Raw genomic sequence first — 12,637 nt, 5'->3', positions numbered from 1 at the left:
CTCATAAATTCATCCTGACATGCAGGATTACTCCAGCCCGCTGAGGTCACCTTCCTGCCCTGATTTATTGCCAGCCTATGGGTTAATAATACTGTTTACTGAGTGTTCCCGTCTTGTTCCTCCACTGCCCCTCCCCTTCTTGGAGCAGATACTGATCAAAGAGTCCCTCTGGAGGGGTGTGGTGGATGAGATGGAGGTTGGGGGGCGCGTGGGTGGGGTGTTCCATTCTTGGCTAGGGCCCCGTTTGGAGTTTTGTCTGAAACAATGTGGTTTGGGGACGGGTGGGTGCTCTCCCAGTATCCTGTGCGTACTTGTGACATTGGGTAAGAAGCTACTTTTCGGTTCCCCCTCTAGCTGAGTTGTGGCCTATCCCGTGTGCTTCTCAATGGTGAGTCTCTGCTTAGCAATGTTATCAGACCTAGCGTTGATATGGAAGAGACCGCAGAGACGGTGTATCTGTGCTTTCTCTTCCAATGACCGGAGGGTACAGGTGCTAACCATATGGAAAATCCTCCCACGGATGGATTTGAAAAGCCCTCTCTGGCTTGATACTCTCTTCCCCGCTTTTTAGTATTTATAAGCTTCCCAGTGTTACATTCTGGGTTTGCTGGCTATGGTTTGAACGATCTAGGAGAAAAAAACAAAACAAACTAACAAAAAAACAAAAAACCAAACAGAAAAGAAAGTAAAGATGAGATTGGTTGCTCTTTTTTTTTTTTCTAAAGATTTTATTTATTTATTCATGAGAGACAGAGAGAGAGAGAGAGAGAGGCAGAGGGAGAAGCAGGCTCCCAAGGAGCAGGGAGCCCGATGCGGAACTCAATCCCAGGACCCTGGGATCATGACCTGAGCCGAAGGCAGACGCTTAACCATCTGAGCCACCCAGGCGCCCGAGATTTGTTGCTCTTAAAATACTTCCCTATACACAACACGTAGGCTGGACAACGGAGTCAGCCCTGAGTGTCCTCCTACCCTGGCATGGCAACGCTTCTGAGGTTAAACCCCTAGAGAGACCTTTCTTTTCTTTTCTTTTTTTTTTTTTTTAAAGATTTTATTTATTTATTTGAGAGAGAGAGAGCACAGCATGGGGAGTGTCAGGCAGAGGGAGAGGGAGAAGCAGAGAGACCTTTCTGGTGCTGAGTGCTCAAGATCAGGTACTAGACCCACTACACAATAGATAAACAGTGAGACTGGGGGCGAGGATGACTTTCATCAGGAGTGAATGCCCCAGGCACTTGGAGCAGGTGAGGACTCCGGGGCAGGGCTCTGGGTGGGACATATTATCTTTAAGTAAATTAGCAAACAATTATTGAGTAATTACTTGGTAAGTTTCAAACCTCAGGAATTAGTCTCTGCCCTCAAGGTACTTAGAGTTTACTGCTGAATCAGAGCGAATGACTCTCCTGCTGATTTTCATGATAGAGGCACAGGGAACTGTAGTCAAAGAGGAGAGAGAGGTGGTTCCAACTGGGGCGGAGCCTGGGTGTGGTCTCGGGGCTGGGCATTCACTTGTTCAGTCCCGCTTCGAATCAGGCTTCGAACCCCGCACCGGCTCCCCCACTGTCTGAAAACGTGTGTTGGCTGCAGCTTTGGGGCCCGAATACACCACGAGTCAGAACCTGCCTCTGTTCCAGTGACCTTTTTCTGCTCCCTCTCTCCAGTCTCCCCCCCCCACCCAACCCCGGCCCCTCTCCAGCCCTGTGGATGTGCTCTGAGAGAGCATTCAGAGGACAAAAATCACTTCTTGGAGACCCCGGGCCTGCTTCCACGACAGGAAGGCCGAGCAGGCCTGGGATGGGAGGCCACACAGCTGGGGATGCGATGCTGTTGTTATTGGCCAAAGCCGGCCATGGAGAGAGCACGATCCAGAGAGCCTGCTGCTTTGCTTCCCATAATCTGGCTGCTCAGCGGTTACAGGGCTTTGAACAGTTGCCTTTGGACACTGCCAGGCCCCAGCGGAGGGAGCGAGGAGAGGAAGGGAGGAGATTGGGGCTTTGTCATAGGGAGAGTGAGCTGGATGGGTGGTGGCACCAGGGGCACGTGAGTCCCATCGGTTGGCTAGTGGAAGCCAACCCTCCCTCTGGCCCAATAAGGCTCTGCCAGGGAAGGAAGAGGACAGTTTCCCCAGTGGTGTGATAGGTACTTTCACAAATGCTGCCTACTTTCCTGTCACAGCATCCCTGACAGGTGGGCATTGTTAGCTCTTCTTTTTTTTAACCCATAGGGAGATCCACTTAGAGAATCTAAGTGATGGGGTCAAGGCCACCTATCTAGTAAGTCATTTGGACCCAGGCCGATCTGACCCTGGAGGCCACGCTCTTCAAAATCCTATCAAGCTCTCTGAGGAAGCTGACACTGACATTAAGAGGTTGGGCCAGTCTCAGAGCCGGCTGGTGGCAGAACTGGTCTTGAACCTGAGTCCTCTCCTGCTTCTCCCTGCTGCTCTCCACCTGACCCACAGGAAGTCCGTCAAAAGTAAACACTTGTCCTCCCCAGAACGTTTACTCACTGGTAAATAAAAAGCTTCAGGGAATTTGGGGCTTTGGAGAAGAGTAAACACTGCCACTCTGGAGATTATATATATATAATTGGATTGGAAACAAAGCTGGCTGTAGTCCTTGGACTCGGGTGGGCGGAATCCAGAATCGTTGCTGGGCACAAAAGGACGGTAGCTGGAACTACGTCCGCGCCTCATCTGTACCTTTCCTCCCTGCAGCTTTGTCAAGAATTTTCGCGGCCCTGCGTCTTATGCCTGTTGCTGTCACAGCTGAGTCCATGTTTGCCTGGACAGCACAACTGTCCCTGTGTAGCTATTGGCCCATTGCAGTCTTGGCAACAGCTGGGTACAAGGGTTCTCCTATTAACAAAACCAAATAAAACAACCCCTCCACCAGGATCCGGGGAAGTGGTTTGTTTAGGCTTATCATCGGGGCGGGTTTTGTGGTCCGCACGATTACCGTCCACGGGCGAGCTGGCGGACAGTAGTCACTGCTGGACGTGGTGGTGGGGAGACAGGGAGATGGCAGGCAGGCAGCCACATGCAGGGGCAGCAGGCTTGCCCCGGGCCACTGACACCTCTGATGTGGGGGCCTCAGCCCTCGTTGGCAGGTGCTCCTGGGGGAGATGAAAACCTCTCTTGGGTGAGGTGTGGTCACACGCCGAGAAAGGCAGGAGCCCCACATCTCAGTTCCAGACCTGATCCTGCTGCTCACTACTACCTGTGTGACCCTGAGTAAGTCCCTCCCACCTTCCTCTCCTCTCAGGTTTTCCACTGGCCAGTTGAGGAGTGACTGACATAGGATTTTGAAATGGAGCCTCATCGTGGACAGAAGAAAGGCATTGTTACCTTTGGAGATGGGGATCCCCATTACGCTCGGTCTGACTTTGAGACAGCCTCAAAGTTGTGCAATGTGCATTTGTGCTTTCAACGACATGGTGTTAGGGGCTCAACCCAGGATGAGTGAGAGGGACCATGCATTCCCAAATCCGTATATGCAAATCCTAACCCCCCAGTGCCTCAGAATGTGACTGTCTTTGGAGATACGGTCTTTTTTTTTAAAGATTTTATTTATTTATTTGAGAGAGAGAGAATGAGAGACAGAGAGCATGAGAGGGAAGAGGGCAGAGGGAGAGGCAGACCCCCTGCTGAGCAGGGAGCCCGATGCGGGTCTCGATCCCGGGACTCCAGGATCATGACCTGAGCCGAAGGCAGTCGCTTAACCAACTGAGCCACCCAGGCGCCCCGGAGATACAGTCTTTAATGAGGTCATTAAAATGAGGTCGTTGGGGTGGGCCCCAATCCTATATGGCAGGTGTCCTTATGAGAGAGATTGGGACCCACACACAGAGGGAAGACGGGACGAGAACACAGGGAGAAGGTGGCCACCTACAAGCCCAGGGGAGAGGCCTCAGGAGAGACCAAGCCTGCCAACGCCTTGATCTTAAACTTCCAGCCTCCAGAGCTGTGCGGGAAGAAATTTCTGTTGTTGAAACCACTCAGCCTGTGATATGTTGTATGGCAGTTGGAGCAAAGGAATACACACAGCAAGGTGATGTCATAGCCATCTTATCAGAGACACTTTGGGGGAATTTCAGATCACCCACTGAGAAAACTGGAGCTGAAACAGGGGACCCTCCACCCAGGGTGTGGTCACAGTATTGGTCCAAGTTGTGCATGGAAGTTGGGGGCTAGATGGAGAACAATTACATGGGTTTTGCCAGCAGTCTTCTGAGTACTTCCTGAGGAGGAGGGATTCTCCTTTATGCTGTTTTCTTTAATCCTCCCATTAACCCTGTGAATTTGGGATTACAAATTCTAATTTATCGATAAGTCCGCTGAAGCCCGGAGGCTTATGTGACTTGACCCGAGCCACACTGCTAATTTCAGCAGAACCAGGAGTTCTAGAAGTTGAACTGCTTAAATGCTTTGCTTGGGACCAGCCCAGCAAACATAACATGAGGCTTGCAACCAGCTGCAAAGGTGACCCGCTGGAAGAGCAATTTGGAAAAAAAAAATAAAGAAGGTGAGGCACAAGGAAGAATTTCAAAGCCTTTCCCTAATCAGGACAAATGGCTGCAAGCCTGAGGTTTGCACAGATAGCCTGCCACATCTCAGAACGCAGCTCTTGCCACAAGCCAATGCCTCGCTGGCTCTGAAATTTATGCTGGAATTTAGACAGAGAACACAAATCATCGTAATCTCCCGATGAAAGATCACTGTCTCTGCAAATGCATTACCTGCTTGGAAAGCGACATGTTAAAAAATACTGATAATATATGGGCACAGGGAGAGCGATTTCCATGCCTGGGCTCCTCCAGCTAAAATACGCACACCTGCACAAGAGGCGGCAGATGACAAAGTAAGTCACCGGGGCCCAGGAGCAGCTTCTGTGTCGGGATGTGGCTCTGACACTCCAAACAGAAGACTGCAAGCCTATCTAGCGGTCTCCTCCCCTCCCCAACGTGGGGTGTCTTGGATGCAGGAGGCCTGAGTGGGGGCTTCTGATTTCGTCCTTCTCACCCCCAGCAGCGGGATGCCCTTGGGCTTTTTGGCAGGAGGGAAATGTGGGAGCAGGAATTCGAGGGACTCACGCATTCCCTCCTTTCCCTTTTACGCCCTAAGCCCCACCCCCCAGTGCTCCGTGAGCAGCCCGCTGCGGCCTCGTTCACCTGGAGATAAGACACAAAGACAGCCCCTAGCAGTGGGGGTCCGTGTGCCGGAAAGCCTGCCCTCCCGTCTCCCCACCTCTCCCCTCTCCTCAGGCAGCTCCAAGACATAACGAGGTCGGGGAGAGTGTGGGCTTGGAGCCAGACAGACCAGCTTTCTGTGGTGGAGACTCCAGCTTGGTGACTAATTGGCAGCATGACCTTGGCCACGTCCCCTCACGCACTCATTCACTCGCTCGCTGAGCCTCAGCCTCTTCCAGGCACCACTGCCCGCCTCCCTCGCCCAGCCCTGAGCCACTTGGCTTGTGGCTCAAGGTTACATCTTGGTCTTTGCGACACCACTCCCTGTCTTCCACTACAAGTGTGCTGGGGCGAGTGCCAAGGCCGGCTTTCCTCCATGCCTCTGCTCAGGGAGGAGAAATTTGGAGTCTAATGGGCCTGTGGAACAGGTGCATCCCTCTTGCTGTAAACATTACTTCACAAACAAAGCGAAAAGAACCCAAACCCAAGTACATTGTCCTAAAGGGGGAAATAATACTTGAAAATGGCCAGAATGTTTACCGACCCAGCGATGTTGCACCGAGACTCGCTCTCCTCATTGCGGGCAGGAGAGTGAGCCTCTGCAGGCCGGGCGGCGGCTCCCAGGCCAGGGCTCGTCCTTCAGAGGGAGGCACGGGTGGAAAGGGAGTCAAAGGAGATCTTCTTGGCCATTTCATTTCTTGACAGAAACGGAAAAGCACCTAAGAAGTAACCGCCCGCAGAGAGGGCAGCTTGGAAGTATCTGTGTTTTGGGTAAGGGAGGGCTGGCTGTCAGCAGACGGGCTTGCGGGGACTCTAACAGGCCTGTTTGGAAGACCTGACTGCTGAGGGACTGGGACGCGGGGCTGCCGGATCAGTGTCTGCTGGAATGGTCTGGCCTTTCCAAGCATAATGCCGCCTCTGATGAAGCCAAGCAACAGGTGCACCTGCCCCTCCCCCTTCCTGGAGCCCACTTCCCATTCACCATCATTCTCCAAAATGGCTTCTGGCTCCGTAAAACCAAAGGCATTTGGTGCATAAAGCCCAACACCTTCCGGGTGATGGCCTTCTTGTCACGAGTTAATAAGATAGAGAATTAACGAGCACAGCCTCCGTACTGCTGGTTTCCCTGTGTAGTCGTGACGGTGGGAGAGTGGTCGTTACCAGCCCTCTGGGTTGTCTTTTGTGTCTTTCAGATCTGGTCTCTTTTCATCTGACTTTTCCCTCCCGTGAAATGACAAGCTCCTCAGACAGGCATGTGGCCACTGAATTCCTTCCTTGTGCCGGGGAAGGCTTATAGGAAGTGGGGAAGAGAGGAGGAAGCAAGAAGAGGTGTGGATAAAGACTGAGAGAAAAGTAGAGGGGAGAGGGAAGCTCACACAGCATGACCAGGACTGCATTTTGAGCAGGTGTGAGATAACACACATACAAATGTAACACTTACTCATTCATCTAAAAATATTTATTGAGGGCTAATTTTGTGTCAGTCACAATAAATAAATAAAAGCACACAAAAAGTGATGTATCTTTGCCCTTGTGCAGCAGATATTAAAGAGTCACAAAAATCATGTGAAGGTTAGAACTACAGAAATGCTGAGGAGTGTTACCTCATCCTTTGAGAGCGTAACAGAGTAGCATTTGATCAAATCAGGGAAATCAGGGAAGGCTTCCCTGAGGAAGTGGTACTGGAGAGGAGATCTGACGATGAATAGGAGTTCACCTGATGAAGTGGGAGAAGAGGAACAGCCCAGTTGCCCAGGCAGCATGTGTAAAGGCCTGGGGCCTGAGAACGTATTTGTAATAGACATAAACTGCAAAGGGTAGGAATGAAGAGAATGTAAAGGGCTCTTAGAAATCAATTAGAAGAGCACAAATCAATCTCCTGAAAATAGGCAAAAGACAAAAAAAATTATTTGCTTAGCGAAGAAAACCTATTTGGCCGATGAACATATATAGAGACGTTCAGTGTAATTAGTGGTCAGGGAACTGCAGATACCATTTACACCACTGGCCGGCAATGATTAAAAGGCTGACAAGTTACATGTGGAATCCAAAAAAAAAAAATAACCCCCCAAACCAAGCTCACAGATACAGAGAACAGATTGGTGGTTGCTGGGGGAGTGAAATTGGTGAAAGGCGTCAAAACGCACAAGCTTCCAGCTATAAAATCAATAAGTCCTGGGATGTAATGTACAGCACGTGACTAGAGATAATAATACTGTATTGCATATTTGGAAGTTGCTAAGAGAGTAGATCTTAAAAGATCTCATCACACACACAAAGTCTGTAACTATGTGTGATGACAGATGCTAACTTGACTTATTGTGGTGATCATTTCAACATATATACAAATATTGAATCATGATGTTGTACTCCTGAAACTAACGTTGTAAGTCAAATATACTTCAGTAAAAAATAAACAGCGGACAATACCAAGTGTTATAGAGAATATAGAACCGTGGGATCTCTCAGACATTTCTGGAGGGAGTGTGAACCAGGGTGACCACTTTGGCAGTCAGCTGCCAGTTACTTCCTAAGGCCCAGCACGCATATGCCCTGAAATACACAGCAAGAAATGTACCGAGGGGCATGTGCAAGAATGTTTATAGCAGTACTGTTCATGATCAAAAACCAAACAAACCAGGAAGCAATGTGATTGGTGATCAACAGAGAGTAGATAAGTAAACTACAGTATGTCCACACAATGGAATATTATACGGGTCAAAACAGGTGAACTACCATAACATGCAACAACATGGATACACTTTAGAAATGTAATATTAAATAAAAAAACAAGTCCCCAAATAAGACAGTATGAACTATTATTATAAAGTCAAAAACAGCTCAAATTATTTTTAGAAATATATGCTATATTTTACACACACACACACACACACACACACTCTATACAGAGTAAGGCAAGGGCATGATAAACACAAGATTCAGGATGACGGTTGATAACCAGGAGGATGAGATATGAGGTCATCAGATGGTTTGCTGTTGATTATTTGCTTTTGTTTTGGTCAGTGGGATGATGAGTGTTTATTACATTGCAAAAAATTACTTACCAACTTAAGCAAATAAATAAGTAAATAAGCCAAGTCATGGATGAGCAATGATGACAGTGAGTCATTAAGTAAAGATTATGATTGATAGAATTCTGCTTCTCTGAGATTAGAAAAAAAAGTCTTGCACTTGGGGAGGGGGTTGTTTTCCAGAGACTGAGAAAAAGCCATGTGCCTGGGTGGCAGAGAGAGTGGGGTGTGGGAGGTGAGGGTGTGTGTGTGTGAGGCTCAGGGGAGAGGTAGGGAGTAGACCATGTCAGATCTCATAGGTCCTGTTAATGACTTGGATTTAGTGGGGTGGTATCATGACATGATACTTATGTTTCAAAAATCTCATTCTGGCTGCATTGAGGTATTTTATGAATGGTGGTCAGAGAGAACGTGGGGAAGGCTGGTTGGGAGGCTGTATCAACACTCTAGGTGAGAGATGATGGCAGCATGGATTAAGATGAGGTAATGGGGGAAGTAGATGAATTTAAATAATAGTAAGTAGAAATCGATAATTTTGGATTGAATATGGGGCCTGAAGGAGAGGAAAGAGTCGATGATGCTTATCTTTTATTTGTGAAGTAGGAGGATGGTGGACTATTTACTGAGAACAGTTGGGAAGAACATAAGTTTTTTTTTTTTTTTTTAAAGATTTTATTTATTTATTTGAGAGAGAGAGAATGAGAGACAGAGAGCATGAGAGGGAGGAGTGTCAGAGGGAGAAGCAGACTCCCTGCCGAGCAGGGAGCCCGATGCGGGACTCGATCCCGGGACTCCAGGATCATGACCTGAGCCGAAGGCAGTCGCTTAACCAATTGAGCCACCCAGGTGCCCGAGTTTGTTTTTGACTGTGTTGAATTTGGATGCTTTTGAGACATCCCGATGGGCAGCTGGATAGCGGGCTCCATAACTTCCATGGGATCTGAGTTAGCTGGGGATGTACAAGGAAGTCATGAATATGTAGGCGGTGATTAAAGTTGTGTAAGTTGATGAGATTACCTAGAAAGAAACAGTGAAGTCAGAAGAAAGCCATTATAAAAACAAAACAAAACAAGACAAAACAACCTTAGTAGTCAATTAAATTAAATCAGGCCACGCATATCCTACGATGAGAGTGTACCATGAATTGAGGATTATGATTAATCTAGGCTAAAAAAAAATTAAGGTCTGGCATTTGGAGAGATCTTGACTTTTCCAGAAGGGAAAGAAAGCCAGCATGCCTGAGGTGCAGAGAGGTTTGGGTGGTGGGAGGTGAGGTGCTGCAGAAGGAGCTAGGGATAGACCGCTTAGCAGCTCATGGAGCATGTTCAGGATTTGGTCTTTATTCTGGAAATGTTAAGAAATTCTGGAAATGTATTCTGGAAATGTTAAGAAAACTTTAAAGCTTTAAGTTGTTTTTTTGATTTAAAAAATTTTAATTGTTTATTTTTCCCTTTAAATCAACTTTATTAAGATATATTATGGTTTACATATGATAAAATTTTGTATTTTATTATTTATTTGCACCCATTTTAAGTGTACACTTTGATGAGATTTGACAAGCATATATTCCCATGTAACCACTACCACAGTCAAGGTATAGAACATTTCCATCACCCCCCACCCCACCAAATTCTCTTGTGCACCATTTGGAATCACTGATGACCTTCCCCCATGCTAGCCCCAGGTAAACACCGATGTCTTTTCTGTGACTAAGCACTAGGTTTGCTTATTCTAGAATTCACGTAAATGGAATCACACAGTGTGCTCTTTTGTGTATGGCTTTGCTCACTTATCAAAATGTTTTTTAGATTCATCCACATTATTGCCAGGATCAGAAGTTCATTCTTTTTATGCAAGTATTCCATTGTGTGGATTCGTCAGAGATTGAGTAAACCACTCACCTGTTGTTGGACATTTGCATTTTTTTCCAGGTTTTGCTATTATGTAGAAAGCTGCTATTAATATTCATGTACAAGTCTTCGTGTGACATATGTTTTCATTTTTCTTGGATATGTACCTAGGACTGAGATTTCGGGGTGCTAAGGTAAACGTAAGTTTTACAAGAAACTGTCAAAAGTTTTCCAAAGTAGTTGCATCATTTTCCATCTCCATCAGCAACATAAGAAATTTTTCAGTTGCCACAGGTCCTTGCCAATACCTGATATTGGCCATCTTCTGAATTTTAGCCTTTCTCTTGGTGTGGCATGGTATCTGTTAGCAGTTTTACTTTGTATTGCTCCGGTGACTAATGATGTGAAGTGTCTGCTCAACCATTCAGTCCATTATTTCATTGATGTTTCTGTCTTTTTAATTATTGAGTCATAGAAGTTCTTTTTAAAAATTTATTTTATTTTATTTTTATTTTTAAAAAAGATTTTATTTGTCAGAGAGAGAGGGAGCAAGCACAAACAGGGGGAGAGGAAGAGGGAGCAGGCTCCCCGCTGAGCAAGGTGCCGGATACGGGACTTGATCCCAGGACTCTGGGATCATGACCTGAGCCTAAGGTAGACACTTAACAGACTGCACCACCCAGGCATCCTGTTCAGTCATAGAAGTTCTATATGTATTCTGCCCAAGAGTCCTCTGTTATGTATATCTATAGTTTTCTGCCAGTCTGTGGCTAGTATCTCTTCATTTTTATTTTTTAAACAGAGTTCATTTAAGGACAGAAATTTGTGAATGTAATGAACTTCAATTAGGATATTTTCCTAGAAGCTTTGTAGTTTTAGCTTTTACATTTAGGTTTATGACACATGGTGAGTTAATGTTTGTGAATGGTCTGAGGTCAGGGCTGGGTTCATTAAAAAAAAAAAAAAGAGATTTAGTTGTTCTAGCACCACTGTTGAGAAACTATCCTTTCCGACTCAATTATATTTCTATCTGTGTCAAAAATTAATTGACCATATATGGATGGATTTATTTCTGTATTCTTTATTCTGTACCATTGATCTATATGTATATCAATATTATAGATCACACTGTTTAGATTACTGTAGCTTTATAAGTCTTGAAATCAGATAGGATAAGTCTTCCAAATATTTTATTTTTTGAAAAATTGTTTCGGTTATTCCAGGTCCATTGAATTTTCATACACTTTTTGACATCTAAAAATTTTTATTATTTTTAAATATTCTAATTTTTAATTTTTAAAAAAAATTGTGGTAAATTACACATTACATAAAATTTACTACTTAATTATTTTTCCCTTTCACTTCTCCTTTTAATTCAAGTATAATTAACATGCAGTGTTATATCAGTTTGCCACACCAAGGTGTACAATGTAGTGATTCAACAATTCTATACGTTGCTCAGTGCTCATCATGATAAGTGTGCTCTTAATTTTCTTCACTTATTTCACCCATTTCCCCACTCATCTTTGTAGATAAATTGGGGAGAAAATTCACATCTGAACAACACTGAATCTTCCAGTGAATGAACATCATATATTTCTACATTGATATAGATCTTCTTTAATTTATTTCAGCTATGTTTTATAATTTTTGACATATAGGACTCATACAAACTTTGTTAAGTTTATCCCTACATATTTCATATTTTTATGCTGTTGTGAATGGTGTTTTAAAATTTTCAATTTCATATTGTCCTTGTTACCATAAAATGTACAGTTGATTTTTTTATGTTGACCTTTTTTATGTTGACCTTGTATCCTGTGATTTTGTACAAGTCTTTAATATATTACTAGTTAATAATTTGAAACATTTTGAATAATTTGTTTGAATTTGAGCATTTCATCTGAGCTGCCAAATCATTGACACAAAGTTGTTCAGAATATTTTCTCATCCTTTTAATGTCTGTAGGACTTGTAGTGATGTCCTCTTTTTTCACAAATTTTATTGGGTATTTGTGTCTTTCATATTTACCCCCATATCTTTATCACTGGTTTTTATTAATTAGGTGGTGTTGCACTTTTATGTTTTTTGTTTTTGTTTTTTTGTATTTATCCTGCTTTGGGTTCATTAAGCTTTTTGGATTTGTGGGGTCATAGTTTTTATTGAACTTGGAAAAAAATTGACCATTATTTTTTCAAATGTTTTTTTCTACCCCCCCCCCCCCGCATTATTCCAGTATTGTAATTATCTAATGACTGCTTGATATTATTCACCAGGTCACTGAGGCTCTGTTCATTTTTTTCCAGCCTTTTTCTTTTCTCTATCCTTTAGTCTGGATCGTTTCTGTTGCTATTTTTAAAGTTCACTGATCTTTTCTTCTGTGGTATCTAATCTACTGTGTAATTGCCAGTACATTATTTTTATTTAGGGTAACATATTTTTCAGTTATGCAAGTTATATTTCATTCTTTTAAAATATTTCCTTTTGTCCTCCTTGAGTTTATGTATTTCTTTAAAATCTTGTGCATAGTTATATAGCTATTTAAAAGATCGTCAGCTTTTTTCACCA

Source organism: Neomonachus schauinslandi, chromosome 2, assembly GCF_002201575.2.
Source record: "Neomonachus schauinslandi chromosome 2, ASM220157v2, whole genome shotgun sequence".
Classification (NCBI taxonomy): Eukaryota; Metazoa; Chordata; class Mammalia; order Carnivora; family Phocidae; genus Neomonachus; species Neomonachus schauinslandi.
Note: the sequence above shows the minus strand (reverse complement) of the source record.